This window comes from Scyliorhinus torazame, chromosome 5, assembly GCF_047496885.1.
Source record: "Scyliorhinus torazame isolate Kashiwa2021f chromosome 5, sScyTor2.1, whole genome shotgun sequence".
NCBI classification, from domain to species: domain Eukaryota; kingdom Metazoa; phylum Chordata; class Chondrichthyes; order Carcharhiniformes; family Scyliorhinidae; genus Scyliorhinus; species Scyliorhinus torazame.
Genome location: NC_092711.1, coordinates 152,564,000 through 152,582,625, shown reverse-complemented (window position 1 = coordinate 152,582,625; position 18,626 = coordinate 152,564,000).

Genomic DNA, 18,626 nt, shown 5'->3' with positions numbered 1-18,626 from the left:
CATGTTGTGAAGTCCAAGAAAAATGTTTCTTGGTCAATTGCCGACGAGCTGTTGTTCTAGACGAATGGTTCGGAACAAATTTGCCAAGAAAGTTGACAATTCCAAGCATTCTCAAGACTGCTTTTTTGTCTGTCATAACAGGCATTTTGTGTATAGCTTTAACTTTAGCACTGTCCGGTTGTACACCATCCTTAGATATGGGATCTCCCAAAAACCCAGTTTGGAAATCCCAAATTGACACTTTGATTTGTATGGATTGAAGCTCAAATCCATGCGTCTTAGCATTTGTAGTAGTCTGGAATTGTGCTCTTCTGGTGTTGCAGACCAGATAATATCATCGACGTACACCCGTACCCCACCAATACCTTCTGTAATGGTTTCCGTTGCTCTATGGAAATATTCTGATGCAGAGATGATTCCAAAGGGCATGCGATTGACACAATTTCTTCTGTACAGCGTATTAAAAGTACAGAGCTTTCTGCTGGACTTATCAAGTTGTAGTTGCCAAAATCCTTTTGAGGCATCTAACTTTTAAACAACTTTTTACGTGTAATCTCTTCGCACTTAGGAATTGGATAGTGCTCTCGCCTGATATTCCAGTTCAGATCCTTTAGGTCTATACATCTTCGTAGATCTCTATTAGGCCTTCATACGCTTACCATGGAACTAACCCAACCAGTAGGTTCGATTATATGATGTTCAGTTTCTGCATACGGTCAAGTCCCTGCTTGTGACGTTCTTTGAGAGGGGCTGGTACTCTTCTCGGAGGATGTATTACTGGTGTAGCATTTTTTTTAAGCTGTATTTTATAGGTAAACGGTAACATACCCAAACCAGTGAACACATTTGGAAACGTAGCTAGGATGTCCTGTATGTTATCTTGCTGTGAACTAACAGATTGATTGGCGCTGTGAATCCTTTTCACAAGATTTGGCGTTGTTAATAATAATAATAATCGCTTATTGTCACAAGTAGGTTTCAATGAAGTTACTGTGAAAAGCCCCTAGTCGCCACATTCCGGCGCCTGTTCGGGGAGGCTGGTACGGGAATTGAACCCGCGCTGCTGGGTCTTGTTCTGGATTACAAGCCAGCTGTTCAGCCCACTGTGCTAAACCAGCCCCTAGCATCAACACCTTGTAGAGATGATTTATTGGCATCAACTATTTCAAATCGCACTGGCAGGTGGATATCATTGTTACTTACTGTTAGACAACACAACCCTCTTGTGCTGATGATGTTGCCACTGCAGTCCCTCAATTGGCATTTAGTAGCTTCAATTGGAGGAAAGAGGTGTGATACAGTGATCAAATTTGCATGAGCTCCAGTATCCAACTTGAAAAATATTTTGGACCCATTTACTTTCAATGATGTGTTCCAATCTTTCTTAATATGAACAGATGATATCTGCTTTGTCATTTTTCAGCATTATCAATCTTGTTGACTGCATCAACAAAGAATGTGTCTTCTAAATCGTATTGTTGTGCTTCAACATCGAAATGAGAACATTTTGCTTTGTTTTGCATACTTTGAATTTTCATGGCCTTGTTAAAAAAGTTTTTTGTATTAATTGGAGGCTTTTTTGTACTTGAACGGCACTGTGAAGCATAATGATAAGTTTGCCAATGGCTGGGCATTTTATTCCTTGGTGGGCGTGGCCACAGCGTGCACACATCACCAAGCTGCTGATGTCATTTGTAAAATGGCTGCCAGCTGCAGCGCGTCATTTTTAAAACTGCGCCACAGCTGTAATGGCATTAGCAACGTTGTCTTCTTTCGCGCCTTTTTCCCAGGACTGTATATCTGCAGACTGACTCGCGGCAAGCTCACTCACTCGGCACAAACATATTGCATCTTTTAACGATACATTGTGCTGCCTAAGCAAATGCTCACAACGTTTTTCAATTTTAATACCAAACACGATTTGGTTACTGAGGAGGGAATCAGTCTGCGCTCTTAAACGGAGACTCCATAGGATCCATCACCACCTCCAAAATATCCATCAGACCCTCCTCAATATCCATCGCCACCTCCACAATATCCATCGCCACCTCCACAATATCCCTCAATGAACATCACTAAAAACATTTGCTCATTATCACATTGCTGTGTGTGGGATCTTGCTGTGTTTCCTACATTACAACAGTGACTGCACTTCAAAAGTACTTCATTGGCTGTAAAGCACTTTGGGACGTTCTGTGGGTGTGGAAGGCGCTAGAGTAATGCATGTTTTTAAATTGAAGATTTGTTATCTGATCTCATTATCTGGAAATTAATTGATTTCAGCCACCCCAACTTACCATTTAATAAATTCACTTTGGTTCAGACAAGACTTTAACCAATTAAGACAAAGGCAGAATTCTCTGGATAGTAAATTTTAAAATAAGTTTATTAAATGAAAAAGGTTTTCTGAACAACTTTAAGACATTGACTTTTCCAACTTCATGTGGGTGATCAGTCTGTAGAAGCGTAACCCTCTCTGGCTCCTTCTTTGACAGTAATTCTTGTGGAATTCAGCCTCGGGAGTCTGGCTCCTTCTTTGACAGTAATTTCCTTGGAACTCGGCCTCGGGAGTCTTCAGTACTTGGCCAGCAAGAAAAACGTTCGGAACCTCTACTTTTATCCCCAAAGTGACCATTATCTCACGTCAGAGTTGGGCCTGTTGTAACAGGATAATTTGGTCACATTTGGGACACATACAGCAACCGACCTACGCCACAAACCTTGGCCCGAACGCAAACCTCCTCAGGATTTCAAACAAATACCTCCACCCTACCCAGTCAAAGGCCTTCTCTTAGTCCATTGGCACAGCCACCTCTGGCACTCACCCCCTCCACTTCCTCGCCACAACAGGGTCATAATTATGTTTAACAACCTCCTACTATTGCAGGAGGGAGCTGCCTCCCCTTCACAAACCCCGTCTGATCCTCAGAGACCACCTCCGGCACACACCCCTCCAACCTTCTCACCAATACCTTTGCCAGGACTTTCACATCAGTATGCAGCAGCGAGATGGGTCTATAGGACTCGCTGTCCAATGTATTCTTCCCCCTTTTCAAGATTAGTGAAAACGACGCCTGCGCCATAGCCCGAAATCCCCCCCTCTTCTCCGTCGGGAACGGCTTATAAAATTCCACCGGAAAGCCATCCAGCCCCGCCGCCTTACCTGACTGCATTGTGCCAATGCATTCCATCACCTCCTTTAGTCCTAACGGCTCATCCAGTGCCTGCCTCTTCCCCTCCTCCAACTCCGGGAAGTCCAGCCCATCTAAAACTGACTGGAACACCTCATTTATACTCTCCGGATCCGACACCATGTTCCCCCCCACTCCAGCTTCACCTGAAGAATTTCCCTGACCGCTGTCAGTCATCACAGTTGGTGGGCCAGCGTGCGACTCACCTTTTCCCCCCCCCCCCCTACTCTGCACCCCCACTCCCTCTGCAGCTGACCCACCGCCCTTCCCATTGTCAACCGATCAAACTGCCCTTGTAACCTCCTCCTTTCCGCCAACAACCCCATCGTGGGGGCCACAGAATACCTCCTATCCACCTCGACTATCTGGTCCAACAGTCGCCGATGCTCCTCCCTCCCATCTTATCCTTATGGGCCTTGGACAAAATAATTTCCTCCCGGACCACCGCCTTCAAGGCCTCCCAAAGCGTGGCTGCCAATACCTCCCCATTCTGATTAAGCGCAACATAATTCTTAATCACCATTGCTACCTTCCCACGGAACTCCCTTGTTGGTCAAAAGCTCTGAATCCCGCCTCCACCCCAACCTCTGCGCCTATCCCGAACGAACTCTCACATCTCAATAGTCGGGGCGTGGTCCGAAATCACTATTCCTGCATATTCCTCACCTCCCACCCCCATCAGCACCGCCTGCACACTGGGAGCACTGTCAACATTTGTGATCTCCATTTAGAAAAAGGAAATAGAGGCACTGGAGAAGGTGCAACAAAGATTGACAAGAATAATACCAGAACTGAGGGCATTTCACCCTCAGAAAAGGCTGGAGCTGCTTTTCTCTAGAAAAGAGAAGATTGAAGGGTGACCTGATGGAAGTCTTTAAGATGATGAAGGGGTTCAATAATCCAATAGGCATTTGATGAGAAACCTCTTTACCCAGTGAGAGTGAGAATGTGGAACTCACTCCCACAGCGAGTGGTTGAGGTGAACAGAATTTTTAAAAATTCAGTCATGGGATGTGGGTGTCGCTGGCTGGGCCAACATTTATTGCCCTGGAACTGAGGCCATTTCACAAGGCCCAAGTAGACAAGGACGGCAGATTTCCAGCCCTAAAGGTGAACCACACTGGTTTATGTGACAATCAACAATGGTCTAACCTTTAGACTTTTAATTCCAGATTTTTATTTAATTGAAATTTCACCATCTGTCTTGTGGGATTTGAACCGGGCTCCTGGAACATTACACAGGGCCTCTGGAATACTAGGGACGATGCCACTACGCCACTGCCTCTCCTGAATACATTGAAGGGGAAGCGAGATATATACATGAGGGAGAAAGGAATAGAAGGATATGCTGATGGGGGAGATGAAGAGAGCTGGATGTAGGCTCATGTGGGGCATAAATACAGAGAGACAATTGAGCCGACTGGCCTGGCCCTGTGTTGTAGACTCAATGGAACAGAGACAAATGTGTTTCTTTTCGTTCTACCCGAGGCGGTAGGACTATTTACTCTGCAGGATAAAAGTCCTGTCAGCCCACTGGAAGCAAAGTTGTGAGACCGGCCAGTCCAGCAGAAAGAAACTCTTCGACCCTCCCACTTCACCAAGTGTCAGAATGAACATGATTCAGTCCTGGATGTGATTAACAGCAGCAAAAACAGCAGAATCCAACCCCTGTCATCACTCGTGTCTGGGTGTCACAGCAGGTGCAATATTTTTACAGACTGCGTAACTGGTTAAAGCTCTTTCCACAGTCACTGCTCTAGAACACTCTCACTCGGGTATGTCTCTCTCTCTCTCTCTCGGTGCTTTTCCAGTCACACGGATGGTTAAAATCTTCTGAAGCCAACGTGATCTTTGAGATTTCTGTCTGTAATTCCTCCTCTTCTAATATCCTGTAAAAACAATTTACAAAAGACATCACTGTCAGCACAGGATAGAAACTCAGAACAGATAATTCTAGTTTCTATAGTACACTTTTCCTCTCTCATTCCCCAAAAGCTGTAAATCTCCATCCCACACACTCTCCCTCCATTCTCACTCTGCTGTATCTACTATTCACCCTCCCAATTCTCCTGAAGGTGCTGATTCAGGCTGATTGACAGATCCCTGCTCACTGCTTCCTGTCCTGGATGTAGACATTATAACAAATAGGGAAGGGATTCACTCACTTATCCAACCTGCAGTTGGCCATTGGGCCCATCGAGCCTGCTCAACCATTCAATGAGACCATTTACCGATCTACCTCAGTACCATTCCCCCACACTACCCCCATCTCACTTGATATCTTCAATATTGAGAAACCGATCATTCACTGACTTGAAAATACTTGATGACTGAGGCCCCACAATCCTCTAGGGTAGAGAATTCTAAAGCTTCACCACATCGGGGCAGCACGGTAGCATTGTGGAAAGCACAATTGCTTCACAGCTCCAGGGCCCCAGGTTCGATTCCGGCTTGGGTCACTGTCTGTGCGGAGTCTGCACATCCTCCCAGTGTGTGCGTGGGTTTCCTCCGGGTGCTCCGGTTTCCTCCCACAGTCCAAAGATGGGCAGGTTAGGTGGATTGGCCATGATAAATTGCCCTTAGTGTCCAAAATTGCCCTTAGTGTTGAGTGGGGTTGCTGGGTTATAGGGATAGGGTAGAGGTGTTGACCTTGGGTAGGGTGCTCTTTCCAAGAGCCGGTGCAGACTCGATGGGCCGAATGGCCTCCTTCTGCACTGTAAATTCTATGATAATCTATGATCCTCGAGTGAAGAAATCCCTCCTCATCTCCGCTTTCTTTCCATTTTCCTGCAGGTTTCCCATAACCCTCGACTCCCTCGTCAATCGGAAATCTGTCCTGTGGAGGGCGACATAGTGGTGCAGTGGTTAGCACTGCTGCCTCACGGTGCCGAGGACCCGGTATCGATCCCGGTCCCGGGTCACTGACTGTGTGGAGTTTTCACATTCTCTCCGTGTCTGCGTGGGTCTCACCCCCACAACACAAAGATGGGAGGCTACGTGAATTGGCCACGCTAAATTGCCCTTTAATGGGCAAATGAAATAATTTACTTTACAATTAAAAAAAATAAATCTGTCCCGGGTTTGGGGGGTGGAAACCACGTGGTGCGGGCGCTGGAGTAGCTGTTTTTCTGCAGGTTATGGTGCCACTCGCCCATAATGCATCATTTATCTTGAATGCCCGGCACTCATCTACCGAATCCTTGAATTAATATTTGTTATCACGTCCCTGGAAGACTTCGGGATTGAGTTTGCTAAGATTATCCTGAAGAACATCAAGGAATTAGTCGATAAAAGAGCACAGGCAGATTCAGCGGGGCTGGAGTCGCCTTTTCAACATGGCGGCCTGACCCTCAGGAGGTCTCCCGACCCCGCGCTCTCCGGGGCTCTTTCGGAGGCTGTGAAAATGACTGCCGACATTCTCCGTGTTATTGACCAGAGACCGAGTGTGCTGACATTCTAGTGATGTGTCGGTGGGCGTGGAGCATTTATTCTCTTCCCTGAAGCTTCCGGAGGCCTCAGAAAGCCAGTGTGACGCTCTCAATGCTCCCCTTTCCAGGGAAGAGGTGTCAAAGGCCATGAAGGAGCTGCAGCTGGGTAAAGCCCCGGGACCAGATGGCTGTGGGTGAGGTTTATCGGGGGTTTGAGGATTTGTTGTTGGATGACCCGTTGGTAGATATGTATTGTCACTCTTTTGACTCTGTGATGCAGCACCGACTTTTCGTGAGGCTAATATCTCTTTGATTCTGAAGGTGGGCAAGGACCCAGAGAAGTGGGTCTCTCATCACCCAATCTCTCTTTTGAACGTTGACTTGAAACCGCTATCTAAAGTTTTGGCGATAAGGCTGCAGGACATCCTTCCGACAATTGTGCGGGAGGACCAGACTGGGTTTATACGGGGAAGATTTTCCAGTAACGGTTCGAATGTTGCTGAAGCTTGATGAAGTAAAATGGGAGGAGCCCTGTGTACAGTATAAATGACAGGGACTGAATGTCCTGGTTCTGTGCTGTACATTCTGCGTGAAGAACTTGCATCACACAAGATTCCCCATAAAATACTTTTTCTGAAGATTTGGCATTTGTGTTTTTAAACTTAGGTCGAGACAAAATGTTGTGGCATATAAACCATGCAGAAGTTCAGGGTGGCAATCTTGATGTTGAAACAGCACACACTTGGCGGCATGGTGGCGCAGTGGTTAGCAGTCCTGCCTCATGGTGTTGAGGTCCCGGGTTCGATCCTGGCTCCAGGTCACTGTCCGTGTGGAGTTTGCACATTCTCCCCGTGTCTGTGTGGGTCTCATCAAAAAGATGTGCAGGGTAACTGGGTTGGCCACAATAAATTGCCCGTTAATTGGGGAAAAAATAATTGGGTACTCTAAGTTTTTGTGAAAAATCACAGACCATCCGCAGCGGTGCTCCAGAATGGTTTACGGTCGTTGAATTTTGAGCTTCAGAGAGGGACTAGACAGGGCTGCCCTCTGTCCCCCTGGTGGTTTACATTGGTCATTGAACCCTTGCCGGGAGCTATTAGATCGGAGTCTCTGATATCAGGACTGGAGGGTGGATCACTCTGTGTGCAGATGACGGGCTGCTGTTTGTGTCGATCCCCAGTGTTTCAGTCCCGGCCATTATTGGAGTAGTGGATAGATTTAGTGACTTCTCTGGTTATATGATCAATTTTACATGGGCAGCGCTGTGGTTAGCACTGCTGCCTCATGGTGCTGAGGACCTGGGTTTGATCCCGGCTCAGGTTCACTGTCTGGAATGGAGTTTGCACATTCTCCCTGTGTCTGTGTGGGTCTCACCCGCATAACCCAAAGATTGCAGGGTCGGTGAATTGGCCACGCTAAATTGCCCCTTAATTAGTGGGGCGGGGTAAGCCCCCTCCTCTTGCTAACTTCCCCTTCAGATGGCACCCCCCTTGGGATTTAAATATCTGGGAATGTCAATGACCCCCCCCCCCCCCCCCTCTTTCAGACAGCTATATGCAGCCAACGTTCCACAGCTGATGGTGGCTATTAGGTGGGACCTTGCCCAGTGGTCGGCTCTTCCAATTTCATGTAAAATGAAATGTGTTGCCCAGACTGTTGTACCCTCTGCAGATGCTGCCTAAACTTCTGTCAACCAGTCATTAAGGAAATTGATGGAATGATTAGTACATTTATCTGGAATTTAAAAAAGCCTTGCCTCAAGTTTGTGCAGCTCCAATTACCAGGAGCTAAAGGAGGTTTGGGTCTCCTGAATATCAGGTTATATCAATTGGCCTCTCATCTAAGTTCGTAAGGGGTTGGGTTAGGATAGACACAAGATCCATCTGGCTCGATATAGAAGCAGACCAGTCAGTTTTCCTTTTACAGGTCTTGTTGTTTTCTGGTGACATTAAGACAGGTTCTGCTAAGTGTGATAATCCTGTTATTATTAATACTCTCAGGAGCGTGGAGGTTGGTCCGCCAATTCGAAGGGAAATCTAAGTTGACTTCCACTGTCTCTCCTGTCCAAGGCAGTCCAGACTTCTCACCCGGTCCCATTGACCATGGATTTGATACCTGGATAGAGGCATTTTGAGGCTGGAAGACATGTTCAGAGATGCTTCCTAGTCATCCTTTGGGCATACTTTTGTCAACAGTTTGACATCCCTAGACTGTCCTTTTTAAGTACTTACAGCTTAGAGACGTTATCTGTAACAAGACATCTTTGCCTCTTGATTCCTCAATTTCCCCAGTGAAAAGAACCGTGAATTCTGTGGAGCCTAAACAATTGATGAGCCAGTTCTATGATGCTCAAAATTCCATAACCTGAATTTCAATGCTGAGATCTTCGTAGTCATGGGACTTAGCAGTCAATATTGATGTGGAGATCCAGGGCAACATATAGGACTATGGCTGATGAAATTTTGAACAGCAATAATAGGAAGGAGACCCAGTTGAAGATACTACACAGCCTTCATCTGACACCCAGTCTTAGACACATGTTTGATCCTAATACGTCCCCTTTCCCTTTCTCTACTGAGTAGTACTGCACTTCTGTATGCTTCACCCAATGCCTTTGTCTATGTATTTACATTGTGTATTCATCTATGCCCTATGTTTTATTTCCATGTATGGAATGATCTGTCTGGATTGTACGCAGCATAATACTTTTCACTGTACCTCGGTACACATGACAATAAATAAATCCAATCCCTGTGAGCCTAAAGTGCCTGGTAGTTGAGGGTGACTATATACATCGTCTATGGAGCTGCATCAAGATTCAATCCTATTGGTCAAATGTAGTCAGGGAATTGGAGAGAATTTTTGATCGAGCCTGATCCTGTATTCCTGATCCTGGGTCTCCCAGATGGGGAAATCACTGATTCGAATGAAAAAAGGTGATATAATACCCTGATCTTTGCTCCTGGATTAGCCACAACTTTCCCTCCATCCAAAACTGGCATGGGCTGGTTATGGAATGCACCCCGATGGAATTTTCAAAGTCTGTACTCCATTCTAAGTCTTATGTTTTCTGGAAGGTATGGGACCCCTATCTCAAATGCATCGGCTCCAATTCGCCTGACTTGCTTCTCCTGGGCTTTCCATGAGCGAATTCAATTTAACTTATTCATTTGAATACGATCATATTGTTAGTATGTTTTGCAATGCTCTGATTGTGCAACTGGCAGTTATCCTCCTGTTTAAACATGATCTTACCCTCTTTCCTCAGTCACTAGTTGTGATCCAATGGCCATGCTGCGCTGGCAGAACATCTCACCGTGGCGCAGCATGGCTGATGAAACCCGGGAGACCCCGCTCCCAGGATCTACCTGGCACGCCATGCCTCGCGAGATTCAACGCGTTCTCGCAAGACATTGTGATGTAAAATCCCAGCCATTGTTAGCAAGATCACTTTTTGGTAAATCTGCATATTAGAGCAAGGAATTAGCCCCACTCTAATGTGCATGTTGCCGAGGTACCGGAGGCTCTGGGATTCATTCCCTTCACCTCAGAGACCTTGGGCGAGCACCGTTCAGCACTAAAACGGGGACCAGATGGAGCAGCACTTATGGGGGTCGCCCAGAGGATCCAAGGCCCCCAAATGCATGCCTTTTGGACAGGTGGTACCCTGGCACTGCTGGTGCCACCTGGGTACCAGCCTGGCACTGCCAAGGTGCCTGTATGGCACTGCCAGTGGGAATGGGCACTGCCAAGGTGCCAAACTGGCATTTTCTGCATGTGCATGATCAGGCATGAGGTGCCCGGTGTGGGTCTTGAAAGAGTTACGAGGGGAGGGGATTGTTTCGGAGATCGAGGCACTCTTTAAAAATGACGTCGCGATCTCTCACTGCAAGGGGGAGATCCAGCCAGCCGAGCTCCCCAGTTTACAAAATGTGGCTATGTGTGGCCTTGGTCGCGTGTTCCCATTCAGGTCCCTTTTACAACGCGAGTTGCGTTGAATAGCCATGTGTTTCTCGGAACTGAGTGGCAGGAAACGCACAGCTAAACACGCTTGCTAGGGGACTTTGTTCCCTCTTCGGAGAATCGAGCCCATGATATTAACAAGTTATCTGGTTGTTCAATTGATCCGGCATTTCATCTGGAGGTTTTGGTCCCTCAATGGCCTAAATGAGTCAAAGATGCCAATAAGGCATTCAAAGGTCCGGGACCCTTTGGACACTGCAAAGGGGTGAGAAAGGGGCAAGCGAAACGTGCCTCCAAGCTGAGGAAGGCTACAGCGAAAGCTAGTTGTATGAGGAGGTAGAAAATGCAAGGTTACAATAGCAATTGAGTGCTGCAAAACAGGAAACCGACACATAGCGCATTAGAGCCTTAGAAACAACCGAGGAATGAAATGCAGGTGTTACAGATGAGTCAATTTCAGACGGTGTGAGGAGGAAACTAGAGAGAGAGAAAGCTTAGAGAGAGATATGCACCTAAGAAGAGGTTTGTGGGTATAGGGCAAAAGTAGCGATTTACAGGCTGCTGTGAAGTCAAACACAGACCAGAGACAGAAATCAACCAACCACACAAAGTGTCAGAAAGAGAGAGAGACGCAGATAAAGAGGATAAAGGCATGTGTTCAGACCATCTGTATTATACTGTCCCTTTATACAGACATTTGATCTTTTACCTTGTTACCTCAAGTACGATGTAAAAGCTACTAAGCCGAATTCCCCATTGCCATTTCTTCCTCGTCTGGAGAATAAGATACATTAGGTATATAATCAATATCATTTGCGTTATGACTGGGGCATGGAGATGGTGCAAATCCATAAGTGTATTTGGACATTTGAGCACCAATTCCACAAACTCTCCCACAATGTGGAGGAGTCTATTTGTTCAATATCATTTGTAAAAGCCTTGGTTCATTGTTGGAGTGGATAGTATGACGGGTACACTTGTTGGATTTGCATCTGAATTCCGATCAGGTGCTCTGGTAGTGTGGGATTGTATAAGAGAAGTGATTCAAGTATTGTGTTTATTGATTCAAATATTGTGTTGTGATTCAAGTGTTTTATCTTTTATGTTTTCCATAATTTAAATACCAACTGTTTCTCTGTTATATATTTCAACCAGTTCCACTTTGGTATCTGGGGGTATAAACAAACAGAGCGATTGAACAGGGGGTATACCCGGTTGTTGCCACTGGGGTTCTCATTGTCCTATGGTTGTACAATAAGTCCCATCAAATGTATGCAATATGATACACAGTAGCACAAATGGCTAGCACTGTGGCTTCACAGCGCCAGGGTCCCAGGATCGATTCCCCGCTAGGTCATTGTCTGTGCAGAGTCTGCGCGTTCTCCCCGTGTCTGGGTGGGTTTCCTCCGGATACTCCAGTTTCCTCCCACAGTCCAAAGACGTGTAGGCTAGGTGGACTGGCCATGATAAATTGCCCTTAGTGACCAAAAGGGTTAGGAGGGGTTATTGGGTTATGGGGATAGGGTGAAAGTGAGGGCTTAAATGGGTCCGTTCAGACTCGATGGGCCGAATGTTCTACTTCGGCGTTGTATGTTCTATGTTCTTTGCAGCCCACAGCATTTCCATTGTTAAATTATTGTAGCACTAAATCTACATCTTGCTTCTTCACGGTCATATGTTAGATGTGCAAATACTACAGAAGTGGCTTCTATCTGTACCCCATTATATTGTACTAACCATAATATCCTCTATTAAAAGAGGAGCATACGATGGAGTGTTATGATATCTGATATAACGACTTCCTCTAAGTACCCAATATTCCCCACTCTGTATAATTAGTGTTGACATTGTTACGACACCCTGGGTGAGAACACGGTCAATTCCAGCCCCACAGACCCCGGAGTCCCAACATAAGTGAATTAACCAATAGTTTGTGTATTTTCCTGAGATCTTTGACCATTGACTGCTCCAATCAATGTGACTTACAGGCACAAGATTGTAAGTAAAATATGAAAATGTGTTTATTCATAAGAAGAGATAAACATGTAATTGTAACAATGGAACAACAGTCTGCGAATCTAATTATTCCCCTCACTGTCCCATCCTCCACCCACACACACACACACATGGCAGGCACACAGTGGGGGTAAGGAAGGGTTAAAAACAACAAGGTAATTAAACTGGGAATGTGAGATGAGTATCTTTGCTGAGGTTGTGATCTTTGTAGGTAGTGCTCTTCTCAGAACATGAAGTGTTGAAAACCACCAATTGGTTTTGGATCTTTTAGTTCCTGCCTTCAATGAGACCTCGCGGGCTGCAGAAATTCCTCTGGAGAGTCGCCTTTGCCAGATTGACTCTCAGTATCACTGAGATAACATTAGAATTCTCTACCTGAGAGTTTACAGCAGTTCTCCATCCACTCTGCCTTCCAACTGCTTGTCAGGTCTTTGTGCAGGGTTTCTAGCTGTGGTATGAAGAGAGAGAGGTGGGTCTGGTCTTCAGGACCTTTTGGGGTTCTCAGGAGAGAAATATCAGACTAGGCTTTTCCCAGCCTTTCAACAGAGGATTAAGCTTTCACAGGCTTGGCTGGAGAGACCGCTTGCAGCATTGCAATCCGAAGTCACTTTCACAGGCCTGTGTTATGGGCCAGGGTTTAGTGAACCCCAAAGTGTATCATGGAGTTCACCTTACCCACAGGTTTTAATAGATTGTGGTATGGGGAGCACACGGCCACTCTACAGGTGTGATACAGCAGAAATTGAAACGTTTTATTTTAAGCAAAACAATGTTTATTCTATTAACTCAAGTTAACCTTCTTTTTAAAACATACAGTGAACATCTTAGCAACCATCAATTCAAATACAACCCCCAAAGAATGCAACACGAAGTAATCCTTTAAGCTATCCTTTTAACATGCATAAGACTTTAAAAAACGTTTAATACACAAAGATCAGGTTGAAATTCACTATTGAGAGCAATTATCAGTTTTAAATCACCAAAGGATCGATTTACAGTCTTTAGATTACAGAGAGCGAGACTAATACACCTTCTGGCTGTGACAGCGGCTATCTAGCTCTGAAAATGAAACTAAAACATACCCTGCAGCAAACAGCCTAAAACGAAAGTAAAAAGCTGACAGACAGCCCAGCTCCACCCACACTCTGACATCACTGATAAACACCCATTTCTTAAAGGTACATTTCTTAAACACCCATTTTTTAAATGTACTCTCACATGACGCCTGGCTAAGAATGTTTTAATCACCAGCCTTAGCTGATAGTGAGAGCCCAGAGCTGCTCACTCCAGGGTTTTAACAGAACTAAATTAAAATGGATTCTGTGCTGCTTCTTCGCAGAAATCTCGGAAGCACTCTCCCAATCAAACTTGTAAACTGAATGTGCCCTGGAATTTCAGGAGCATTGGTTAGCTGCTAGCCAAGTCCATCAAAATGATATCACTGGACTATGCCACATAGCACACTGCACTGAGGGCAGTTCTCTTGGGCCAGTTCAAGTAGCACCAGAGGGGTTTCAGTTTAAAACCAAAGCCTGCAATTTCATAGCAGCCAACAAGACAGAAATTAAAAAGGAAAACAAGGGGCAGGTAAGGATTCATAAGAGGTTCCTTACAACATGGCTATAATGGGTATCGCTAAAACAGTACCCATTAACAAATTGTTATTCATAATACATTCAACATCAATACTATATACATGTGTTAATCCCCTGAGCTGGCATCCAGGCAACCTATGGTTGTGACGGGCTAATTAGATGTTCATTTGTAACCCACAGTGGGACCATTCCCTCGCTAATCTGCCTCAGATTTTCTCACACCTGATCAAGCACCCATGATCCATTGGTGCTACAAACATCGTTCTTATTTTCATCATCCAAAATATTTTTCCCAATTAATTGATTACTTTTTTAAAAAGAAAGAAATTTAGAGTACCCAATTCATTTTTTCCAATTAAGGGGCAATTTAGCATGGCCAATCCACCTACCCTGCACATCTTTGGGTTGTGGGGGTGAAATCCACGCAAACACAGGGAGAATGTGCAAGCTCCACACGGACAGTGACCCAGAGCCGGGATTGAACCTGGGACCTCGGCGCCGTGATGCAGCAGTGCTACTCACTGCGCCACCGTGCTGCCCCCCCCCAATTAATATATTAATGGAGATTGCATGATTTCCCAATAGAGCGGCCAAGTTTTAAATTACCCAGGTCTGTACCCAGTTGAGTTCACTGAATCCCTTTCCCCTTCCCCAGAATCCTTTTTGCTGTAAGCTGAACGTTCGGACCTTCAGGTTAACAGTTGCTAGATCAATAGAATTAATCATTGTAGTTCTGGTATTAAATGCCGTAGTGGTATTCGTCAAGCTGCATTTTAACCTGTTTTGTTCCTCGGTGCAGCTATTGGCCATGTCTCGCCGTTATAATGGGCAGCTTCGGTCATTGAGGTAGGGTTATGTCTGTAATGTTTAGGACTACGGGCACCAGCTCATGGTGACATTATCATAGAAAATCTTATTCTCATTAATTAATACAACCCCATCTCTTGTCCTGGACTCGTGGTTGGATGAAGTGGGCCAGTTGGCACGGGTGGTGACGAGGTCTTGACTGCTTCTTCTGTGGTGATGTCGAGCGAGCGGGTACACCTCCCATTCCTGTGGTCATCAGTCCCACGAGAATCGATACGGCTGTTAACATTCTATAAACTTAAACAAATGCCCGCCCCAGTCGTCACCGGTTGGCTACTGCTAATGTTCTAAAAAACAAGATCAATTAGTGAGGTGCTTTGGTTGTGACCAGTGTTTCTAGCGCCCACCTCCTTGGATGTCCAGCATGTATCCCTGGTCATAGTTACTTTGCACGGTCCCACTCACTTGGGTGGAATCCGGGTTTGTCAGCTGATAACATTTTCTTTTAAAGTAGTTTTCACATTCCAGAATTGTCACTAATTCAAACAGCAGTGTGGTTGGCTTTTAGATTTCCATTACATGTATTTCATCTCCTCTTCAAAAGAAGCCGTGTCCTTGTATCCATAGAAACCATCTCAATTCCCTTTTACTTTCATCCCGCCTTGTCCAACTATCACCCATCTTGTTCTTGCTCTCCATTCACTCCGCCGTAATCCGGCGACAAACAGGGTCACATCAACCTCCTCGAACGGATCTTTACCCTATTCACTTCCTCAGCTTCCATCTGCAAATACAGACATGATCCTTTTCCTGAATGTCCAGAGATCCCACTCAATGATACTGGGATGTTTCCCTCATCCTTAACTACTGTAATTCACCCATTGAAGGAATAGACTCTTCCCTCTAGCGTCTGACACTGTTTTCAAAAACAACAATCATTTTCACAGCTGTAAATTTCAAACAGTTCATTCTCTTGTCGCTCGAGGACCTCAAAGACAGAACACTGCAAACTCCCAATCCCTCACTGCAAATTTAGACACACACAGTTATCACTTTTCATAATTCCCTAGAAATATGGGACACATATTAAACAGGCAAGGAGTAAAACTGAGACGACACACGAGCCGACGATAGGGAGTTAACAAGTCATTAGATCGCTCACACAAACATCACTTACACACACACAAGGAATCATTCACACAGGAAAGGATTTGTGTTCATTTTCTCTCTATTCTTTGTTGTCCTTTCTTAATTATCTTAACCTCACTAGTGACTGGGTGGGATTTAGGTTGTGGGAAACAGATTGTTACATTTTGTCAAAAATAAAGAAATTACCACCTGCAAAAATGCTTGTTCCTTATTTGGGGAGATGTGATAAACATGATCTATTTCTCACACTGATTCCAAATTGCCCTGAATTACACTTAAAATTTCCACTTTTAACTGGTCTTGTTGAATTCCTACAAATCCACAATTAAACTTTATTTAAATTAAAATAGACATCTACAGAATCACAGACACACAATTTTCTAGGCGATTTAAAACAAATCTGCTGTCTCCTGAAATGGTTAATTTCCCTACAGAACCTAAAGGGACAGGAAGACTTGGCACGCAATGTGTGTCCCCTTTCGCAATTTAGAACATCTTTTGGCCTATTTGCTTCAATTTCATTTCTGTTGTCTATCCTTTTCCCCTTCAATTTCCAATATTTGCTACTTAACCAAAGTTGCAAGCGATATTTTGTGAAATGAGCTGTTAACTGACTCTCAACATTTTTATCACCCAAATGTACTGGGGAGTTAAAATTGGATTGCTGCCAAACTCGTCTTATCTTTGTTTTGGAACAGACTGACTGAAACATGGGTTACTTACTTTCAAACCTATCTCATAAATCCAAGCGGTTGGAATTTTATTTAAATCAGAGTTTCACATTAGATGAAGTTTAGTTTCCTATCCAAACTAATTATAAACATTTTTTTAGAACCTCTTACTAGCATCTCAAAGGGAACAGTAAATTCATTTGTTACATTTTTAACTATAACTGTTGTTAACTCGCCAGGACGAGGGGAGAATATATGACTGTAATGTTTAGGGCAGCCTCCCCCTTGGTAATCGCAGGAGGAGCTGTACTTGTCCTTGTCAACTTGTCAACTTTGGTTTAAAGTTTGCAAAAATGCTTTTTCACAGACGGAGTTTTTCTTTGAGACACAAGCCTGTATTTCATTTCCAGCTGTCCAGCTGAATGGTTTCATTTTATCGCTCAGTTTCCTGTGTCTTCAGGCAGGTAAAGTGACACCATTGCCTTTCCTCAGCAAATTTGTGTTCCTTCAGGATTAGTCTTACCCTGTGGGTTTACTAAATGTCTCTCCTTTTCCTTCAATTCTCAATATCTATTGGTTCTGGCCACAGGGAGATGAGGCTCAGTATCCTCGGCCCAAGGGCGATTGGTGATTGTGTTTTATCCACTGGGGCGGCCCCACCCTATCTGCCCAACTGTGTTGCTGCAAACTGCAGCCACCGGCTGGACTGGATTGTCTCATTCCTTTGTCTAATTATTCACTAAATATAGGCTGCTCAAAATTATTACCCCTTTTGTTCTCTATCCTTCTTCTGACCCATCCACCAGCTTTCCTGTTCCCCAGCCGTAAGGTGTGCGTCCCAACCATCTTTCTGCATTAACTGAGATTGATGTTCCGCTGTGAACCCTGTGATGGAGCTCACGGCTCCTCAATCAGAACCCGGAACATTCTCTTTCTTTTTGTATTCGGCAATATTTATTTATTTATTTTCTGATGCGATGGAGAAAGAAATATAACAAATAGACAAAAGTAAAGAAAATGCAGTGAACTATGCGGCTTCAACTACACTCGAGTGAGCATTGGCCCACTTGCATGGCTTCAACAACCCGAAGCATGGTACATTGGCGAGACCATGCAGACGCTGCGACAACAAATGAACGGACATCGCGCAACAATCGCCAGGCAGGAATGTTCCCTTCCAGTCGGGGAACACTTCAGCAGTCAAGGGCATTTAGTCTCTGATCTCCGGGTAAGCGTTCTCCAAGGCGGCCTTCAGGACCCGCGACAACGCAGAATCGCCGAGCAGAAACTTATAGCCAAGTTCCGCACACATGAGTGCGGCCTCAACCGGGACCTGGGATTCATGTCACATTACATTCATCCCCCACCATCTGGCCTGCGAAATCCTACCAACTGTCCTGGCTTGAGACAATTCACACCTCTTTAACCTGGGGTTACCCCATCTCTGGATCTGTAAAGATTTAATCACCTGCTAATGCTCGCATTCCTAGCATTGTTTGGCATCATTGAATTTGTCTATATATGTGTTTCTGGAACAGACCTCTTCATTCACCTGAGGAAGGAGCAGCGCTCCGAAAGCTAGTGACATCGAAACAAACCTGTTGGACTTTAACCTGGTGTTGTAAGACTTCGTACTGTGCTCACCCCAGTCCAACGCCGGCATCTCCACATCATTTCAATAACCTGTGCAGCTTCAACCAGACGCTCGAGTGAGCGTTGGCCCATCTCCGCAGCTTCGAATCCGTCAGTCACGTTAGCGTGGCTTGAACCAAAATGGTCCGCCTGCGTTCATTCCCTGGTGCGCGG